Raw genomic sequence first — 19,637 nt, 5'->3', positions numbered from 1 at the left:
TATACTGTGTGGTGTGTGTGATATCACAGATATGTCCTGTATACGGTGTGGTGTGTGTGATATCACAGATATATCCTGTATACTGTGTGGTGTGTGTGATATCACAGATGTGTCCTGTATACTGTGTGGTGTGTGTGATATCACAGATGTGTCCTGTATACTGTGTGGTGGGTGTGATATCACAGATGTGTCCTGTATACTGTGTGGTGTGTGTGATATCACAGATGTGTCCTGTATACTGTGTGGTGTGTGTGATATCACAGATGTGTCCTGTATACTGTGTGGTGTGTGTGATATCACAGATGTGTCCTGTATACTGACCCCTGAACATCTGCCCCTCCTCTGTCATCTGGGGCACTAGTGCAGCTCACACAGCAGCTTGAGACCACTATTCAGATTGTGGTTGGTCCACTGGTTAGGCACAGTAGTCAGGTGGTGGACATTGGTTCTGTAAGTCAGATGGTGGTTGTTGGGGTCAGTAGTCAGATGGTGGTTGTTGGGGTCAGTAGTCAGGTGGTGGTTGTTGGGGTCAGTAGTCAGGTGGTGGTTGTTGGGGTCAGTAGTCAGTTCTCTGGTTCTGATATATGTCACTAGCAAGTATAATTCAGATGTTGGAGTCCTCATTGTCCTGCTCCCTACAATTCTTATGGTCCTCGTTCTCGGTACAGTGGAGGAAGTGGTTATGGCTTCTGATTATTTTGCGGTGGTCCGACCTGCTTCTGCTTCCTGTCACAGCATGACATGGCTGGAGTCCGCAGCCAGCATTTTACTGTTAACCCTTCACTATATGTAGGCGTTCTATGGCAGTATTATAAGGGCCCTGAATGTCTGCAGTATTGTGCACTGTAATGTGGGGACTACCGTGGCTTGCAAAAGTATTCACCCCCCTTTGGCTTCTTGCTTATTTAGTTACATTACAACTATGTATTATTATTATTATTATTATTATCATCATCATCATCTTAGTCTGAATTGTGTGTGAAGCTTCTGCACAAACTAGTCTAAGCTGGTGAAGTGAACATTTTTAAAAATAAATATGTATATAAAAAAAAACCTATGTATTTGGTTCCTAAAAAGTTCTGTCGTGACCAGTTTCCTTCAAAAGTTACATGCTTGGTGAAATGAAGTCAACCTGTGTGCAATCTAAGTGCCATATGGTCTGTGAGTATATAGTATATACCTTTTTTTAAAGCTGCAACACCATTAAGAAACACTACTAACCAAACACCATGAAGACAAAGGAGATCTCCAAACAAGTCAGGGACAAAGTTGTTGAGAAGTCACAGTTGGGTTAATTAAAATAAGATGGTACCACAACAACAAAAAAACTCACCAAAAGCGGGTGTCCACCAAAACCGTGAGACCAGGCAAGGAAGGCATGAACAAATAGCAAAGGTCACCCGGAAGGAGCTGCACAATTCCCAAGTAGAGACTGGAGGATCTGTCCGTATGACCACAGTAAACTATTCACTTCAGAGACTGGAGGATCTGTATATACCACAATAACTGTACACTCCATAGAGCAGAGACTGGAGGATCTGTATATACCACAATAACTGTACACTCCATAGAGCAGAGACTGGAGGATCTGTATATACCACTACAATAACCGTACACTCCATAGAGCAGAGACTGGAGGATCTGTATATACCACCACAATAACTGTACACTCCATAGAGCAGAGACTGGAGGATCTGTATATACCACTACAATAACCGTACACTCCATAGAGCAGAGACTGGAGGATCTGTATATACCACTACAATAACCGTACACTCCATAGAGCAGAGACTGGAGGATCTGTATATACCACCACAATAACTGTACACTCCATAGAGCAGAGACTGGAGGATCTGTATATACCACAATAACTGTACACTCCATAGAGCAGAGACTGGAGGATCTGTATATACCACCACAATAACTGTACACTCCATAGAGCAGAGACTGGAGGATCTGTATATACCACTACAATAACCGTACACTCCATAGAGCAGAGACTGGAGGATCTGTATATACCACTACAATAACCGTACACTCCATAGAGCAGAGACTGGAGGATCTGTATATACCACTACAATAACCGTACACTCCATAGAGCAGAGACTGGAGGATCTGTATATACCATCACAATAACTGTACACTCCATAGAGCAGAGACTGGAGGATCTGTATATACCACTACAATAACCGTACACTCCATAGAGCAGAGACTGGAGGATCTGTATATACCATCACAATAACTGTACACTCCATAGAGCAGAGACTGGAGGATCTGTATATACCACAATAACTGTACACTCCATAGAGGAGAGACTGGAGGATCTGTATATACCACCACAATAACTGTGCACTCCATAGAGCAGAGACTGGAGGATCTGTATATACCACTACAATAACCGTACACTCCATAGAGCACAGACTGGAGCATCTGTATATACCACTACAATAACCGTACACTCCATAGAGCAGAGACTGGAGGATCTGTCTATACCACCACAATAACTCTACACTCTATAGACTGGAGGATCTGTATATACCACAATAACCTGTACACTCCATAGAAGAAAGACTGGAGGATCTGTCTATACCACCACAATAGGGATGATATGAGTGATACATTCTATACTACATACATAGAGTACGTTGTGAGCTACTTTTAAACCTCATAAGGAACTTCAACTCTACAACTACCAATCTACTGAACCGTATACCGGACACTCCCAAAATGGGGACTTTCTACATCCTACCAGAAATACATAAAGAAAGTAATCTAGGGAGACCAATCATCTCTGGTATTGGGATATTAACAGAAGCCATTTTTTGGCTGGCTTGAAAACATTTCAAAGCCCTTGGTAAGACAAACACGTCCAGGACACCACCGATATTCTCTACAACCTGTCAGCCTTGGGCCTATTACCACAGGATATCATATTGGCAACCATGGGTGTAGACACCTTCCACTCAACCATCCCCCATGAAGATGGCATTGCTGCCTGCCAACACTTCCTTCAGAAACACAACAAAGCCACAACAACACAATTCACCATTACTATTTTTGTTTTGGGGAATACATGTATTTCCAATGCACGAGGAGCAGAATGTCTTCCCAATATGCCGATCTCTTCATGGCCAAACTGGAGGAGAAGCTCCTAATGACTTGTATGATCAAACCTTTAGCCTATTTATGATACATAGATGATCTACTCATAATTTGGACAGCATCTGGGGAGGAACTGCTTACTTTTTGCTATTACACTCACACTCAGCTACTCAAAATACATTTCCTGGACACAACTATATCTATAAATAACAACATCATACAAATGATCTACAAAAAAACCAAGAGGCCACCCATATCTAAAATGGAACAGCTTTCATCCAAATCACAAAAAGAAGTCCATCATCTATAGCCAAGTCCTGAGATACATCCGGATTTGTTCTGATGATAAAGATGGAGAACACCACCTATCTTCTTTAAGAGAGACATTGTTAAAACAAGGCTACCATATATTGGTTATAGATGAACAGATCCGCAGAGCCACCAGAATTTCAACACAAAGCCTCCGGGAATATAAGCTAAAGGAGGAGATCAGCCCGGTTTCATTAGTCGTCACCTATAATGCCCCAATGAGAATTTAAAAAAAAAGATTCTGCAGCCGATAGACAACACAATAATATTTTCTCAGTTACCTCTTTTATACAAACGGCCGCCAAATTTAAGAAATCGTCTTGTATAAAGTACCCTGACATCTATACCAGAGACTGGCACCTCCCAGCAACACCAGAAAATGCAGCATGTGTCCCCACATACTACAAACAAGCACAATCCGCATCCCCATTACACAGTGGGACCATACAATCACTGATGCTTTTTCGTGTACATCCTCTAATGTGGTTCATAAACTGCTCAAAAAAAGGGAACCCTCAAATAACACGTCCTAGATGTGAACGAATCAAATCTTCTCATTGAATACTTTGTTCTGTACAAAGCTTAATGTGCTGACAACAAAATCAGACAAAAGTCATCAATGGAAATCACATTTATTAACCAATGGCGGCCTGGATTTGGAGGCACATAAAAAATTAAAGTGGAAAAACACACTCCAGGCTGATCCAACTTTGATGTAATATCCTTAAAGGACAACTCCCACGAATTTTTTTTTAGCTTATTTAACACACATTACAAAGTTATATAACTTTGTAATGTGGTTAAATACCCGGTCTGCCCCCCCCCTCCCCCACTTTCGGACCCCCGACCCCCCCCCCGGCCGGAAGTTAAAGAATATATACATTACCTATTACGATCGTCACGGTCCTCTTCTCCCGGGCTGCATCTGGTGACGACGACGTCAGAGCCGGGGGGCAGTCCGGGTCTTCTTCCTCCTCGGCGTCTTCATAGAGAGTGAATGGGACGGAAAATGCTGCTGGTGCACATGCGCACCAGCAGCCTTTTCATTGGCTGGAGCGCATCACATGGCTTCCAGCTTGCTCAGCCCTGATTGGCTGAGGTTGCTGGAAGCCATGTGATGCGCTCCAGCCAATGAGAAGGCTGCCGGTGCGCAAGCGCACTGGCAGCCTTTTCCATCCCCAGGACCCAGAAGTCAGAGACATCGCTGGACAGCGGTGACGGTGAGGCGGGCGGCGGGTGAATGGAGTGGCGATCGTCACCGGAGGGATGGTGAGTATGGTGTCTGTGTGTGTCTGTGTTGTTTTTTTTTGGGGGGGGTCCCACGGGTGTTGTCCTTTAAAACAAGTCACAATAAGGCTGAGTATTGTCTGGCCTCCACGTGCCTGTATGACCTCCTTACAACACCTGGGCATGCTCCTGATGAGGCGGCCGATGGTCTCCTATGGGATCTTCTCCCAGACCTGGACTAAAGCATCCACCACCTCTTAGATAGTATGTGATCCAATGTGACGTTGGTGAATGGAGGAGACATGATGTCCCAGATGTGCTCAATTGGATTCAGGTCTGGGGAATGGGCAGGCCAATTTATAGCTTTAATGCCTACATCTTGCAGGAACTGCTGACATACTCTAGCCACGTGAGGTCTATCATTGTCCTGCATTAGGAGGAACCCAGGGCCAACCGCGCCAGCATATGGTTTTACAAGGGTTCTGGGTACCTAATGGCAGTCAGGCTACCTCTATCGAGTACATGGAGGGCTGTGCGGCCCTCCAAAGAAATGCCCTCCCACACCATTACTGACCCACTGCCAAACCGCACATGCTGAAGGATGTTGAAGGCAGCAGATCGCTCTCCACGCCGTCTACATCTGCACGGCATTGGGCTGTGAGCACAACCCCCATTGGTGGACGCCGGGCCTCAAACCATCCTCATGGAGTCGGTTTTTAATCGTTTGTTCAGACACATGCTCATTTGTGGCTGCTGGAGGACATTTTGCAGGGCTTTGGCAGTGCTTCTCCTGTTCCTCCTTGCACAAAGTTGGAGTTAGCGGTCCAGCTGTTGGGTTGTTGCCCTCCTACGGCCTCCGCCACATCTCCTGGTGTACTGGCCTGTCTCCTGGTAGCGTCTCCAGCCTCTTGACACTACGCTGACAGACATAACAAACCTTGCCACAGCTCACATTGATGTGCCTGGATGAGCTGCACTACCTGAGCCACTTGTGTAGGTTCTGGAGTCCGTATCATGCTACCACGTATCATGCACCACCAACATTCAAAAGTGACCAAAACATCAGCCAGAAAGCATAGGTAGTGAGAAGTGGTCTGTGGTCCCCACCTGCAGAACCCCCCTTTATTGAGTGTGTCTTGCTAATTACATGTTAAATTGATTCTAAGGCTGGGTTCACACACAGTATATTTCAGGCAGTATTTGGTCCTCATGTCAGGTCCTCATTGCAACCAAAACCAGGAGTGGATTAAAAAAACACAGGCACATAATGTAATTGAGTGGATGGCCGTCATTTAAAGACAAATATTTGCTGTTATTTTAAAATGGCCGTTGTATTGAAATAATGGCAGTTATTTACCGTTATATGGCAGCCATCCAATCAATTTCAACATTGTGTGAACAGAGCCTTTCTGTGTTTTCAATCCACTCCCGGTTTTGGTTGCCATGAGGACCTGACATGAGGACCAAATACTGCCTGAAATATACTGTGTGTGAACCCAGCCTTTAAATCTGTATTCCTTCCTAAGTGGACAGTTTGATTTCACAGAAATTTGATTTACTTGGGAGTTATTTTGTGTTGTTTAAGTGTTTCCTTTATTTTTTTGAGCAGTTGATAGTAAATCAGTCTTTTGGTAAATAAAGGATCGGGTTGGTTGGCACTGGAGTGGGGGGTGGAATGGGGTGCCATCAGTGCGGTCCAAAGAGAGGGTAATATACTCGGGGATAGGCGGTGGGGAGAGGTTGATGGAGCGTCTTCCCATAGCGGCCACTCAGTAGACATGGATAAATATGGTAGAAGGAGTGAGATTCAGTGTTTAGAGCGTGGAGGGGCAGATGAGGAGTGGGGTGAGGGACCGATTCGACCGGAAGATAAGAGTGATTGAAGGGAAGGAAGAAAAGGAAAGGTTTGGTTGAAAAAATACATATATATATATATTTTTTTTCTACTTCTTTCTCGCTTTCTGTTATCTTTCCTTTCTTTCCACAGATTAGTGGATATTTGGGGGTAAGAGTAGGTGGTGGTAGAGGACAGAACAGAGGCCGTTGGGGGTGGGTGCGTCAGTCAGGATATCCTAGGCTGTAAATGATAGGTGCCAATTTTATTAGGTTGGTGAAGGAAAGAAGAAAGGAACAGATGAGAAATGAAGTGTATTTTTCTTAAAGGAGTTTTTATATATATGTACAGCTGGTATAACCTGGGAATCTCATATATAATTATATATGTACATTTGGTATAACCTGGGTATCTCCTGTATATAATTACATATGTACATTTGGTATAACCTGGGTATAGACTGTATATAATTACATATGTACAGCTGGTATAACCTGGGTATAGACTGTATATAATTACATATGTACAGCTGGTATAACCTGGGTATAGACTGTATATAATTACATATGTACAGCTGGTATAACCTGGGTATCTCCGGTATATAATTATATATGTACAGCTGGTATAACCTGGGTATACACTGTATATAATTATATATGTACAGCTGGTATAACCTGGGTATATACTGTATATAATTACATATGTACAGCTGGTATGAGTCTGGGAAAGGTGGGGTACAGTTCTTGGTCACTTTATATTTATATACATATTTTACAGAGATGATGTGTCTTCATGTCCAGTCGTGATGCAAAATCCACAGAGTCCCTGTGACCCCAGACAAGCCCCGGTTGCTATGGCTTCCTCCACCTCAGGTCTGATCTTCTGTCTGAGATCTTGTCCATCCAATGCATTCAGATTCTCACCACCGCCCCCGATGTGATCGCAACGTTTTCAGCATCCTGCTCCGAGAACGATTCCTGTTCTTAAAATGGATCCCAAGAAAAACAAGGAGAGCTATGAGAAAAGTGGAGAGGCGGCTGCTGAGCAGAATCCAGGCTGAGGTGGGAACGTCCACAGAGCTGTTATTACTGGAGCAAAAGCAGTGACCTCCCACATCTGTCACCGGAAATAGTTCTAGAGAACAGAAAGATAAAATTGTATTACAATAGTTATATTCTTGTATATAGGAACAGTATTATAGTAGTTATATTCCTGTATATAGGAGCAGTATTATAGTAGTTATATTCCTGTATATAGGAGCAGTATTATAGTAGTTATATTCCTGTATATAGGAGCAGTATTATAGTAGTTATATTCTTGTATATAGGAACAGTATTATAGTAGTTATATTCCTGTATATAGGGGCAGTATTATAGTAGTTATATTCCTGTATATAGGAGCAGTATTATAGTAGTTATATTCTTGTATATAGGAGCAGTATTATAGTAGTTATATTCCTGTATATAGGAGCAGTATTATAGTAGTTATATTCCTGTATATAGGCGCAGTATTATAGTAGTTATATTCCTGTATATAGGAGCAGTATTATAGTAGTTATATTCCTGTATATAGGAGCAGTATTATAGTAGTTATATTCTTGTATATAGGAACAGTATTATATTAGTATATTCCTGTATATAGGAGCAGTATTATAGTAGTTATATTCCTGTATATAGGGAGCAGTATTATAGTAGTATATCCCTGTATATAGGAGCAGTATCATAGTAGTTATATTCCTGTATATAGGACCAGTATTATAGTAGTTATATTCCTGTATATAGGGGCAGTATTATAGTAGTTATATTCCTGTATATAGGAGCAGTATTATAGTAGTTATATTCCTGTATATAGGGGCAGTATTATAGTAGTTATATCCCTGTATATAGGAGCAGTATTATAGTAGTTATATTCCTGTATATAGGAGCAGTGTTATAGTAGTTATATTCCTGTATATAGGAGCAGTATTATAGTAGTTATATTCCTGTATATAGGCGCAGTATTATAGTAGTTATATTCCTGTATATAGGAGCAGTATTATAGTAGTTATATTCCTGTATATAGGCGCAGTATTATAGTAGTTATATTCCTGTATATAGGAGCAGTATTATAGTAGTTATATTCCTGTATATAGGAGCAGTATTATAGTAGTTATATTCCTGTATATAGGCGCAGTATTATAGTAGTTATATTCCTGTATATAGGAGCAGTATTATTATAGTTGTTATATTCTTGTATAAAGGAGCAGTGTTATAGTAGTTATATTCCTGTATATAGGAGCAGTATATTCCTGTATATAGGAGCAGTATTATAGTAGTTATATTCCTGTATATAGGGGCAGTATTATAGTAGTTATATTCCTGTATATAGGAGCAGTATTATAGTAGTATATTCCTGTATATAGGAGCAGTATTATAGTAGTTATATTCCTGTATATAGGCGCAGTATTATAGTAGTTATATTCCTGTATATAGGAGCAGTATTATTATAGTTGTTATATTCTTGTATAAAGGAAGCACGTTTATGTCTCTTCTCCTTTTCATGTCTTGACCTAGTTGTTCAAAACTATTTCCTGGTTGCTCTTTGTCTTCTGCACAGATGTTGTCCCTGTAGAATCTCAGTTATATATTCATCCATTCAGCCTTTCCCCCCTTTATGACAGTCTAGGGTGATGTTCAGCAGCTAATAGCTGACATTTGTGGCCCCTGAGGCTCTTCTTTATTTCCCTTCCAGGGCCTCCTCCTGACTTTGCTCTGACGTCTCCATGAGAAACTAGAATCTTATTTCTCTGTGGATGTAATGAAATTTCCAGACCTCTTATTATTGTATATGAATGCCTCCTCTGCTGCAGTTTTTTTCCTATTTTGTGAGATTTTCAGTAAAATTGGAGAATAATTGCTGCTGTGTCTCTTATCCGTTAATGAACCTCGGAGCGGCGTGGAGGTAACACAAGTGCAGCGAGTTTATTAAACCGTAAACCATGGAAATGTCTCTGACAGCAATTATTATTTTACAATGGCGAATGCTGGAGATACAGGAGTCGTCTTGTCCGGGGTGGGACGATTTCACTAATAACAGAGCCCCAATGTGTTAACAATCTGTGGAAATTAGAAGTAAAAGGAGGATAGTTCTGGAACTTTTAATCCCCCCACCCCCACCCTCTTTGCTGGATTGTTCGCTGTGAGAGGATCCCCACTGAGCGCTCCGGAGCCGGGAGGCATCGCACATGAAGTAGTCAGCAGGAGCTCTGGACAAGTTCTATGGATCTGTGACTACCTGTGACAGCTCCAGCAGGCCTCATACTACAGATCTCCATCCCTAAGGGGCCTCGTTCTCACCAAGTGCCAGAATACACAAAATAGTATTTCAAGTGTCTGGCAATGAAACACAGTCTGCAGGATTTTGTAATTTTTGTGGGTTTTTTTATATCTATGCTCAGTTATTGTGCACTGGATCTGCCAAGGGGTCTTATATTTTACTATGATGTGTCATGGCTTTATAGGGGAACTATCAGCAGGTTAGCTGAATCTATCCTGCTGATATACGCCTAACGACAATTGTGACAATGGGGCCTGTCAGGGTGGCATATAGCGGTGACCAGTTTGTTCTTGACGGTGGGTTACAAGCTAGAAAATGTAACTGTATGATCTCAACGAATGTGACAAGGGACAAGATTTGGCTTCCAGATAATTAGGTCAGAGAATCTGCAGAATTAGGGCCCTATTACAGGGGACGATTATCGTGCGAAAAATCTTTATATCGTTCGAATTTAAACGATAATCGTTCTGTGTAATTGCAGGCAACGATCGAAAAATCGTTTGTATGTCGTTGATTTAGATCTGAACCTAAAATCATTGTTAATCATTTGCTGTAATTCCACATTCGATCGCTCAAGTTCTACATTTCTTCACTAATCGTTCAGTGTAATTGCACATTGTTCATTGTTTTGCTGGGAACAGAAGGAGTAAACGATCCTTTATCGTTAGTCATTAACCGTTAAAAATCGCTCTGTGTAATAGGACCCTTAGAGTGGTCATTTGGGGTGTTCCCGGGATGGGCGCCTTAAGTTCATTGATGTGTGTGGGGGTGAAGGCTAGCCTATCTGGTCCGATCCAACAGAAGAGTTACTGTAGAGCAAACTGCTGAAAATGTTCCTGATGACTATGATAGAAAGGAGTCAGATCGTAAAGGACATGGACGCTTACTGTGGCTCTAATGATTATGATTATAATTTTTATTAAAATTATTACAATGATTTTGTCATGATCGCGCCTGAAAAGGCATCAGTGCCACCCTCTGCTGCGAAGATTAGACCTCTGCGCCAAAGACTGCGATTTTGGCCATAATCTTCCATTTATTCTGTGTTTTGTTTGCCTTGTTTTTGCCCTGTCTGAACTGTGTCTTATTTCTTCTGGTCTGCTAATTGTTTTCCCTGCCCCACCCATGTCTGTGCTTCTAAGCTTCCCTGGTCATATAACGGTTAACCTGCCTTTGCCTCAGTGATTGACAGCTGGTCCCTCCTATCATCTTCTGGACTTGGTTCCTGGTGTCCTATTTAAGATTGCAGCTTCTGCCTGTGCCTTGCCGGTTATTGAGCTTGTCTCTGCCTGGTTCTGTGGTTCTATTCTTGCTCTGTTGATTCCGACCCTGCTTTGCCTTTCTGACCATTCTTGTTTGCTGCCTGCCCCTGACCATACTGCCTGTATATTGACTTTGCCTTCGGATTGTGATTTTGTACTTTTGCTGCCCGTTTGTTGTGACCCGGACTGTTGACCATTCGTTATTGTGTTTTGTCTGTCTGTCTTGTCCTTGTGTCCCACCTAGCCAGCGCAGGGACTGCCGCCCAGTTGCTCGCCGCCATTTTAGGGCGGATTGTGGCAAATAGGTAGAGGACAGTGGGCGGGGCTGAGCTTAGGGCTCACTGTTTGTCTTGTCCTGCTGTCCGGTTCCTAACAGATTTTAGGGCTCTAACCAATTAGAGCCACAATGCTAATCTCCGAGCCCCAAAAGTGTCTACATAAGCAGCAGAACAATGGAACAAGAGCAATGGAAGAAGACGGCCTGGATAATCGATGATGGTTTTCAGCATGTGGACAGCTGGGTTTGTGTGTGTCACTTACCTGGGGAAGAGATGAGACCAGGATGCACTATGAGAAGAAGACAGACAAGGCTCTGACAAGAAGCTGAACAAGGCTCTATCATTGTGCACTGACCACTAAGAGGTGGCTGGAGGGCTCGCCTAAACTATTGAAAATGTTAAGAATATTCTGGAATGGGCTATGAGATAAGGTCAGAAAAAATGGGCTCTAACTAGCATAGATGAGTATGGAGGATATTCTCTCACGTCTGCAAGCTGTGATCAACCAGAAAGGTGGACCAACTCGCTTTTGAGTAGGTGTTCCTAATGCAGTGATCATTCAGTGTATAAATGGCACATGGTATCCAGTTATAGGCACATAAGATTCATTGATTTTGGTAGAGTGGTTGACCTAATGTGCATGGAAGCTTACTGACTATCCAAAGATGACAGCTGTCAGGAGAGAGGAGGATCTGGCATATCCTCTCCGAGAGATACACCACCACCACCAGATCTGAAAATACTCATCTATGCGGTGATCATGAGAGATGGTGTCCTATGTGCATAACCGCATTTACCATAGCCGTGCCCAACACGCCAGTCCACAACATTACAGGACTCGTATGCTCATCCCCCATAGTAATGCTGATAAGGATTACAATAGATTTGCGCGTTGGCAGACAGCCCCCAAAACCCTTCATCAAATACATACAGTATGAGATTAACAGCGCCCTGCTCTTAACCTCTGACTGATCTTGGGCCAGTGGCTTCTACAGTAATCCAGTATAGGATAGATATAATGGGATTTGTTAATAATCGGTGTAATCTACAAGGAGATCAGTGACCTATATCACTTATACGATCTGTGGCGTTGGGGGGGAGAACATTGTTCATACAATCGGTAGGATAACGCAGACTTTAATTCCATCAAATGCAGGCGCCAGATGCTATATAGCACATGGCAGACATAGCCCGGTGTAATATAGACAGGGAGAGATTAGACTGGAAGAAAGTGGAGCAGATACATGTAGGAAACATTCAGGCTGTAGGCAGACGTGGCATTGCTGACTGCGTCTTTGAGCTGTTCTATTTTACATGTCTAGAAGACCTCCTGTCTCCTGCGTTCATGGCTGGATTTTAACCATTCCCTGATGATCTTCCTAAACGGAGATGTCACCACTGTTATATAGCGTGCCCCTATCTCTAATGGTCAACTCCTGCATTGTCATCTCAGTAGTGGTGTGATCTTTCTCTAACCTAATATTCCCAAAAATGGTGGTCTCTTCCTTGCACCGTGCGTGTAGAAGTCATGTTCTACCTGGATGGTCATGGTTTACTTCTGGCAGGACTCAAGCAGATGTCTAGCGTGACCTTATCTTTAATGGTCGCCTCCTGCACTGTGACCACTGTAGTGGTGAGAGCTTTCTGTAGGTCTCACAAGGAAGTTCTGGCTTCTTATGGTCCCTTTACACTGAGCGATAATTGGCGCAATCGAACGATTAACGATTTCGAAGTAACGATGTGGTTTTTTTTATAACGATCAGTGTTTAGATGGAACGATAAATCGTTTTAAAAATTCGTTATTACAATCGTTTTAAGATCGCTTAAGCCCATCTCACACATAGGGTGAATCATTGAAAAACTGTTTAGACAAAAGCGATCTGCAAATTTTCTGCGAACGACCAACAAGGATTTTAGAAAATTGTTGAAAGATCACGATGAACGACTTGTCACTTGATCGATCGTTATCGCGAAAATTTCAACAATAATTGGACTATTAGGGCCCTATTACGCGGGATGATTATCATGCAGATTATTGTAATATCATTCAAATTTAAATGATAAACGATCCGTGTAAATGCAGGCAGCAACGACCAACGAGAAATCGTTTGTTTGGTGCTGACACCAGAATCATTGTTAATAGTTCGCTGTAATTCCGCATTTGTTCGCTAATCGTGTAGTTTAAGGCCACATTGTTCCTTCATTTGCTGTGATAAGATGGAGTAAATGACTGTAGCAATGATCATAACTATCATTGTGTAATATGGTGAACAATTTAAAGTTAACAATAAACAATCTCGTTTCTGATCGTTTATAGTTAAAAATTACTTTACATAATAGGACCCTTAGAGATGACTTACAGCTTCTAATGACCATCCTTCGATCTAACCTACTTTCTGACCTTATTCTAATAGATGATATCTCTAGATCCTCTCCTTATTTGATTCTAGTTCCCCTCTCCACTTATGCTCTACTCCTTTTTGTTAGTTTTATTCCAGATAGACTTAGGGCCCTATTCTACCAGACGATTATCATTCGCATAATCGTTAACGATTAACGATCTCAAACGACCGCTATTGCGAAAGACCTGAAAACGTTCACTCATTTCCATGGAACGAAAATCGTTACTTAACGATCGTTTACACTTATTCAATGCGAACAATTTGCGAACGAGCAACGATAAAAATATGTCCAGGTCTTATAAAGCGATCAACGATTTCTCGTTCGGTCGTTAATTGTTAACTGCATTTCAACCGAATGATTAACGTTCAGATTCGAACGATTTAACGATAATCTGAACGATAATCGTCCGGTGGAATGGGGCCCTAAGCCTACTAACAGGTAGTAAACAGCAGATTGCAGGAAAGGGAGACACATAGTGACCTTAGAGCTTATAGTACTTACCATTAGTACCATAAGGTAAGACTGTCAGGTTGATTACAGTCGATTCTGTACGCTCAGTATCAATGACAGACACCTTGTATGTTCCACTGTCTTCCATCTTCAAGTGTTCAATGAGCAGCGACCCGCTCACCGGATCCACAATCATGCGACTTTCATATCCATTTTCTGGGAACATTTTATGGCTGCCTGGTCGTTTGGTGCAGATCATCAATTCCACATGTTTTGGATGGGTGAACGTCCATCTGATCTGGTACCAGTCTGGCGTTCTGTTGGTTTGGTGTGAGATGGCAAGCATGATGGATCCATTTGCATATCCAGTCACTTGTGGTTGAGCAGCAGAGACGGTAAGCGCTCCGACATAACCTAGGAAGAGAGATGAGGATTGTTAAATTAAATAGACTATTGTACATGAAAAGAAAACACAGTGGCGCTGCATGTGCAGGCGGATTAACCCTGTGAGATGTGCATGTGCAAATTCACACAAATGCACACTCACCTGGTTAGGTCGTACGTATTAGGCACGACTCTAATGTAGGCTTGTAGGTGTATAAGGAGGGCTGCTGCCTTCCACCTTCCGAATTCCCTGGATGTGGGATTGGGACCAAAATCCAAATAACCTTGCAACAATGGTGGATACCTTGGCCCTCAAACCTCCAGACACAGTCACTCCACTTCAATCAAGAGGCAGAGATTCCAAGTATTATTGCCAACCAGATGTTCTTTATTGCTACGCGTTTCAAGGGTTAACCACCCTCTTCATCAGGCATCATCTGATGCCTGATGAAGAGGGTGTTTAACCCTTGAAAGGCATAGAAATAAAAAACACATGGACGTAACCCAGCTATGCAGGTGTCACTATGGCTTCCCACAGCGCTCATGTCACACAACTTCCGTGACTACAAAAGCTAGCCCCTCGCCATGCTGACATCCTCATACAGCCTAGTACTACCACGACACTTCTCCAGTCCAAACAGTCTCCTAGACCTAGATCCTCACACAACTTCAGTGACCCAATTACTCTCCATAGAAAAAAAACTGAAATTGGCCAGCACTCCAATATCTTTGTTCACACTGTAGCAACCTGCATGTGCAAGTGCTTACCAGGACATGGGTGGCGTGCAAGCCAAAGGGAGGCAGCCACATGGCATGTCTCTGAGGACTCCTTAACGTGGTGACATGGTACACTGTGTTTGATCAAATGGTTTGCTTAAATCCTCATTTTTTTAATATCTATAGAGCAGGTTTTTATAGTGTGTACCCTGGGGGGAGTATGTACGATAAGCCCTGCACCTGCAGGTTGCTGTTGCACTTTTTTGTCAATTATTCTCCATGACTGAAGGTATCAGTCCACAGAGTCTCGTAGAGCTAGCTAGCCCCTCACCATGCTGACATCCTCACACTGCCCAGCACTACTCACTTCTCCAGTCCGGTTGATTGTCTTTTCTGAAGACATTTCACCAGCCCGATGTGTCATTTCTCTACCAGAGTTGAGAACTTTACATAGAGCGTCTCTAGCTCTGGAGGACCAGTCCTGTCCTGCACTACCCAGTAGGAGGACAAGTAGGGATTGTCCAGAGCTGAGAAACTTTTCAAAAGTCAGAAACAGTCATGGAGAATTACAACGTAAAGCAGGTGATATTTTTTTTAAGAATTTGCCATATAAATAGAAGTTAAAGGGGAACTCCAGGTAGAGGTTAAAAAAAAGTGAAACTTCTGCAGAAGCTTAACGAATTACTTACTTGTCTATCCCAGTTTTGAAACTACCAAAAATCCATTTGTTTGGGGGGTTTTTGCACTGTATTGTGTTTCTGTTCTTCCCAGTTTGGCATGTCCCAGAATGCAATGCTTTCCCTCATGTGATCATCACAGTGCTCCCCCATTACAATCAGTAAAATAAGTGCAGGACCTGCTTCTGGTCGGTCAGAGATGGTGAATCAGTCAGGGGATTGGGGGATCCAGCCCCGCCTCCTGTGACATCACGCCCTGCCCCCTATCTGCATCATCAGCCTGTCCTCAGCAAACACACACAATGTGAGACAAAGGCCTGGAAGGCCTGTATCCCCCTCAGACACACCTGCCTCCTCCAGACTCCTGGGTGACCCCAGACTCCTGTATCCCCCTCAGACACACCTGCCTCCTCCAGACTCCTGGGTGACCCCAGACTCCTGTATCCCCCTCAGACACACCCTCCTCCTCCAGACTCCTGGGTGACCCCAGACTCCTGTATCCCCCTCAGACACACCTGCCTCCTCTAGACTCCTGGGTGACCCCAAGCTCCTGTGTCTCCTCCAGATTCCACGTCTCCTATAGACATCGTTTTTCCTTTTTATACCCCTCTGTCCTCCTCCAGATCCCTCTGCCCTCCAAGACTTTTTTCCTCCTCCAAACCTATTATGTTCTTCTCTGACCGCCACTCCACCCTCCAACCCCCAGCCTCCTCCAATCTCCCTCAGACTCCTGTGTCCCATCCAGATCATTGGTCCCCTTCAGCCTCTGTCTTGGCTCCTCTGGCAGGGACCTATCTTGGGAGCCTGACATTGGATTGAGAGGGGGAGGTTGGGAGTCCCATTCACATGTTTTCAGATTTGGACAATTTTATTCAATTTGTGAGGCCAAATAAATTAGTATAGACTCTAATGATAACATCTGAACCAGACACAGGTAAAGAGACTGCGGATACAGAGGAGCTTAGGGTGGAAAGATTCTAGAGGCCTGAAGCTGGCACAGAGCTGGGGCCATACACGGGGGAGCTGTGACTGAGAATATTCCTCCGGGGGCCGCACTGGGGGTCTCATCTTTGAAGACTGTAGAGAATGAAGAGTACAACTGCATTTTCACTTTCACAAACCTTCAACTGGAAAACATTATAGATATGAAACCACATCCTGATGAGACCCCCAGACCGAGCGCAGTTCACACATCACCCAACATCATGTAACTGCAACCTTCTTATATCTCTGCAAGATACACCTTGTCTTTCCTCACAGCGTGGGGGGTGCGGAGCAAAGGATGTTTATGTGCCTGACTACTGGGTGTTATCTGCCTGTCTATTCATCTCACATCTATCATCTATCTATCTCCTATCTATTTATCTATCTATCTATCTATTTATCTATCTATCTATCTCCTATCTATCTATCTATCTATCTATCTATCTATCTATCTATCTATCTCCTATCTATCTCCTATCTATCTATCTCCTATCTATCTATCTATCTATCTATCTCCTATCTATCTATCTCCTATCTATCTATCTCCTATCTATCTATCTCCTATCTATCTATCTCCTATCTATCTATCTCCTATCTATTTATCTATCTATCTCCTATCTATCTATCTATCTATCTCCTATCTATCTATCTCCTATCTATTTATCTATCTATCTCCTATCTATTTATCTATCTATCTATCTCCTATCTATCTATCTCTATCTATCTCCTATCTATCTCCTATCTATCTATCTATCTCCTATCTATCATCTATCTATCTATCTCCTATCTATCTCTATCTATCTATCTCCTATCTATCTCTATCTATCTATCTCCTATCTATCTATCTCCTATCTATCTCCTATCTATCTATCTATCTATCTATCTATCTATCTCCTATCTATCTATCTCCTATCTATCTCCTATCTATTTATCTATCTATCTCCTATCTATTTATCTATCTATCTCCTATCTATTTATCTATCTATCTATCTATCTATCTATCTATCTCCTATCTATCTATCTATCTCCTATCTATCATCTATCTATCTATCTCCTATCTATCTATCTCCTATCTATCTATCTCCTATCTATTTATCTATCTATCTCCTATCTATTTATCTATCTATCTATCTCCTATCTATCTCTCTCTATCTATCTATCTATCTATCTCCTATCTATCTATCTCCTCAATATCTATCTATCTCCTATCTATCTATCATCTATCTATCTATCTATCTATCTATCTATCTCTTATCTATCTATCTATCTATCTATCTATCTATCTATCTATCTATCTATCATCTATCTATCTATCTCTTATCTATCTATCTATCTATCTCCTATCTATCTATCTATCTCCTATCTATGTATCTCTCATCTATCTATCTATCTATCTATCTATCTATCTATCTATCTATCTATCTATCTATCTCCTATCTATCTATCTATCTATCTCCTCAATATCTATCTATCTCCTATCTATCATCTATCTATCTATCTATCTCTTATCTATCTATCTATCTATCTATCTATCTATCTATCTATCTATCTATCTATCTATCTCCCTCCTATCTATCTCCCTCCTATCTATCTCCTATCTATGTATTATCTATCTATCTATCTATCTCCTATCTATCTGTCTGTCTATCTATCTCCTATCTATCTTCTATCTATCTCCTATCTATCTATCTATCTATCTATCTATCTATCTATCTATCTATCTATCTCCTATCTATCTATCTCCTATCTATCTATCTCCTATCTATCTATCTATCTATCTATCTATCTATCTATCTATCTCTTATCTATCTATCTATCTCCCTTCTATCTATCTATCTATCTATCTATCTATCTATCTATCTATCTCCCTCCTATCTATCTATCTCCTATCTATCTATGTATCTATCTATCTCCCTCCTATCTATCTATCTCCCTCCTATCTATCTATCTCCCTCCTATCTATCTATCTCCTATCTATTCAATTCAATTCAAAAAAGCTTTATTGGCAGGTCCAAAATAATTATTTAGCATTGCCAAAGCAACAGAGTATAATTGATGGAGTGTGGGGGAGAGGGGGGGGTCATTTGGGGAGGAGGGTGTATACGGGGTAGGATTGGGGGATAATAGGGCGTATAACAGTCCATGGTATCTCATAATCCTCTCAGCCGGTGGCAGGTGGAGACATACTGGGCCGCTACTTCCATGGTGGCCTCCTCTTCCCCCAGCAGAATGTGGAGTTTCCTCTCCTCATCTATGGAGGTGAAGTCCGGGATGATGGTGGAGAGTCTCTGGAAGTAGGTGTCCCTGGTGGATGAGTATTTGCTGCAGTGTAGCAAGAAGTGGGCCTCATCCTCCAGGTCTCCCTGCTCACAGTGCCGGCACAGTCGGCTCTCCCGCGGCTTGTATGTCTGTCTGTGCCGCCCCGTCTCTATCTCCAGGCTGTGGGCGCTCAGTCTATAGAGGCTTAGGGTTTGCCTGTGTTTGGGGTGGTGCAGCCTCTCCAGGTATGGCGCCATGGTGTAGTCTCTCTGTAGTGACTGGTAGATGGTGAGTTTCTGGGAGTTACTTATTTCTCTCCTCCATTCCTCTGTATATTGCCCCTGGTATGTCTCTATCGCCCCCTTTATTTGGGCTTTTGTCAGGGCATGTTGTGGGGTTTGGCTGGACTGGTGGTGGATGCCCTGTTGGGGGGCAC

At 42.4% G+C, this 19,637-nt stretch overlaps 1 long non-coding RNA gene across 2 annotated transcripts in view; it reads left to right on the top strand.

Moving 5' to 3' along the window:
- LOC138796646 (uncharacterized) overlaps nt 1-19,637 on the top strand; it is a 48,628-nt gene that overhangs the window by 1,739 nt on the left and 27,252 nt on the right. Inside the window, exons 2-3 of one of the 2 annotated variants that reach the window (XR_011363775.1) lie at nt 7,250-7,533; nt 9,203-9,313. This is a non-coding gene — a long non-coding RNA (uncharacterized lncRNA). Of the gene's footprint in view, nt 1-7,249; nt 7,534-9,202; nt 9,314-19,637 lie in introns of those variants that run through there. The other variant, XR_011363776.1, reaches the window with a different exon arrangement.

Source organism: Dendropsophus ebraccatus, chromosome 7 (genome assembly GCF_027789765.1).
Source record: "Dendropsophus ebraccatus isolate aDenEbr1 chromosome 7, aDenEbr1.pat, whole genome shotgun sequence".
Taxonomy (NCBI): domain Eukaryota; kingdom Metazoa; phylum Chordata; class Amphibia; order Anura; family Hylidae; genus Dendropsophus; species Dendropsophus ebraccatus.
Note: the sequence above shows the minus strand (reverse complement) of the source record. Positions and strands in the feature narration are given on the sequence as shown.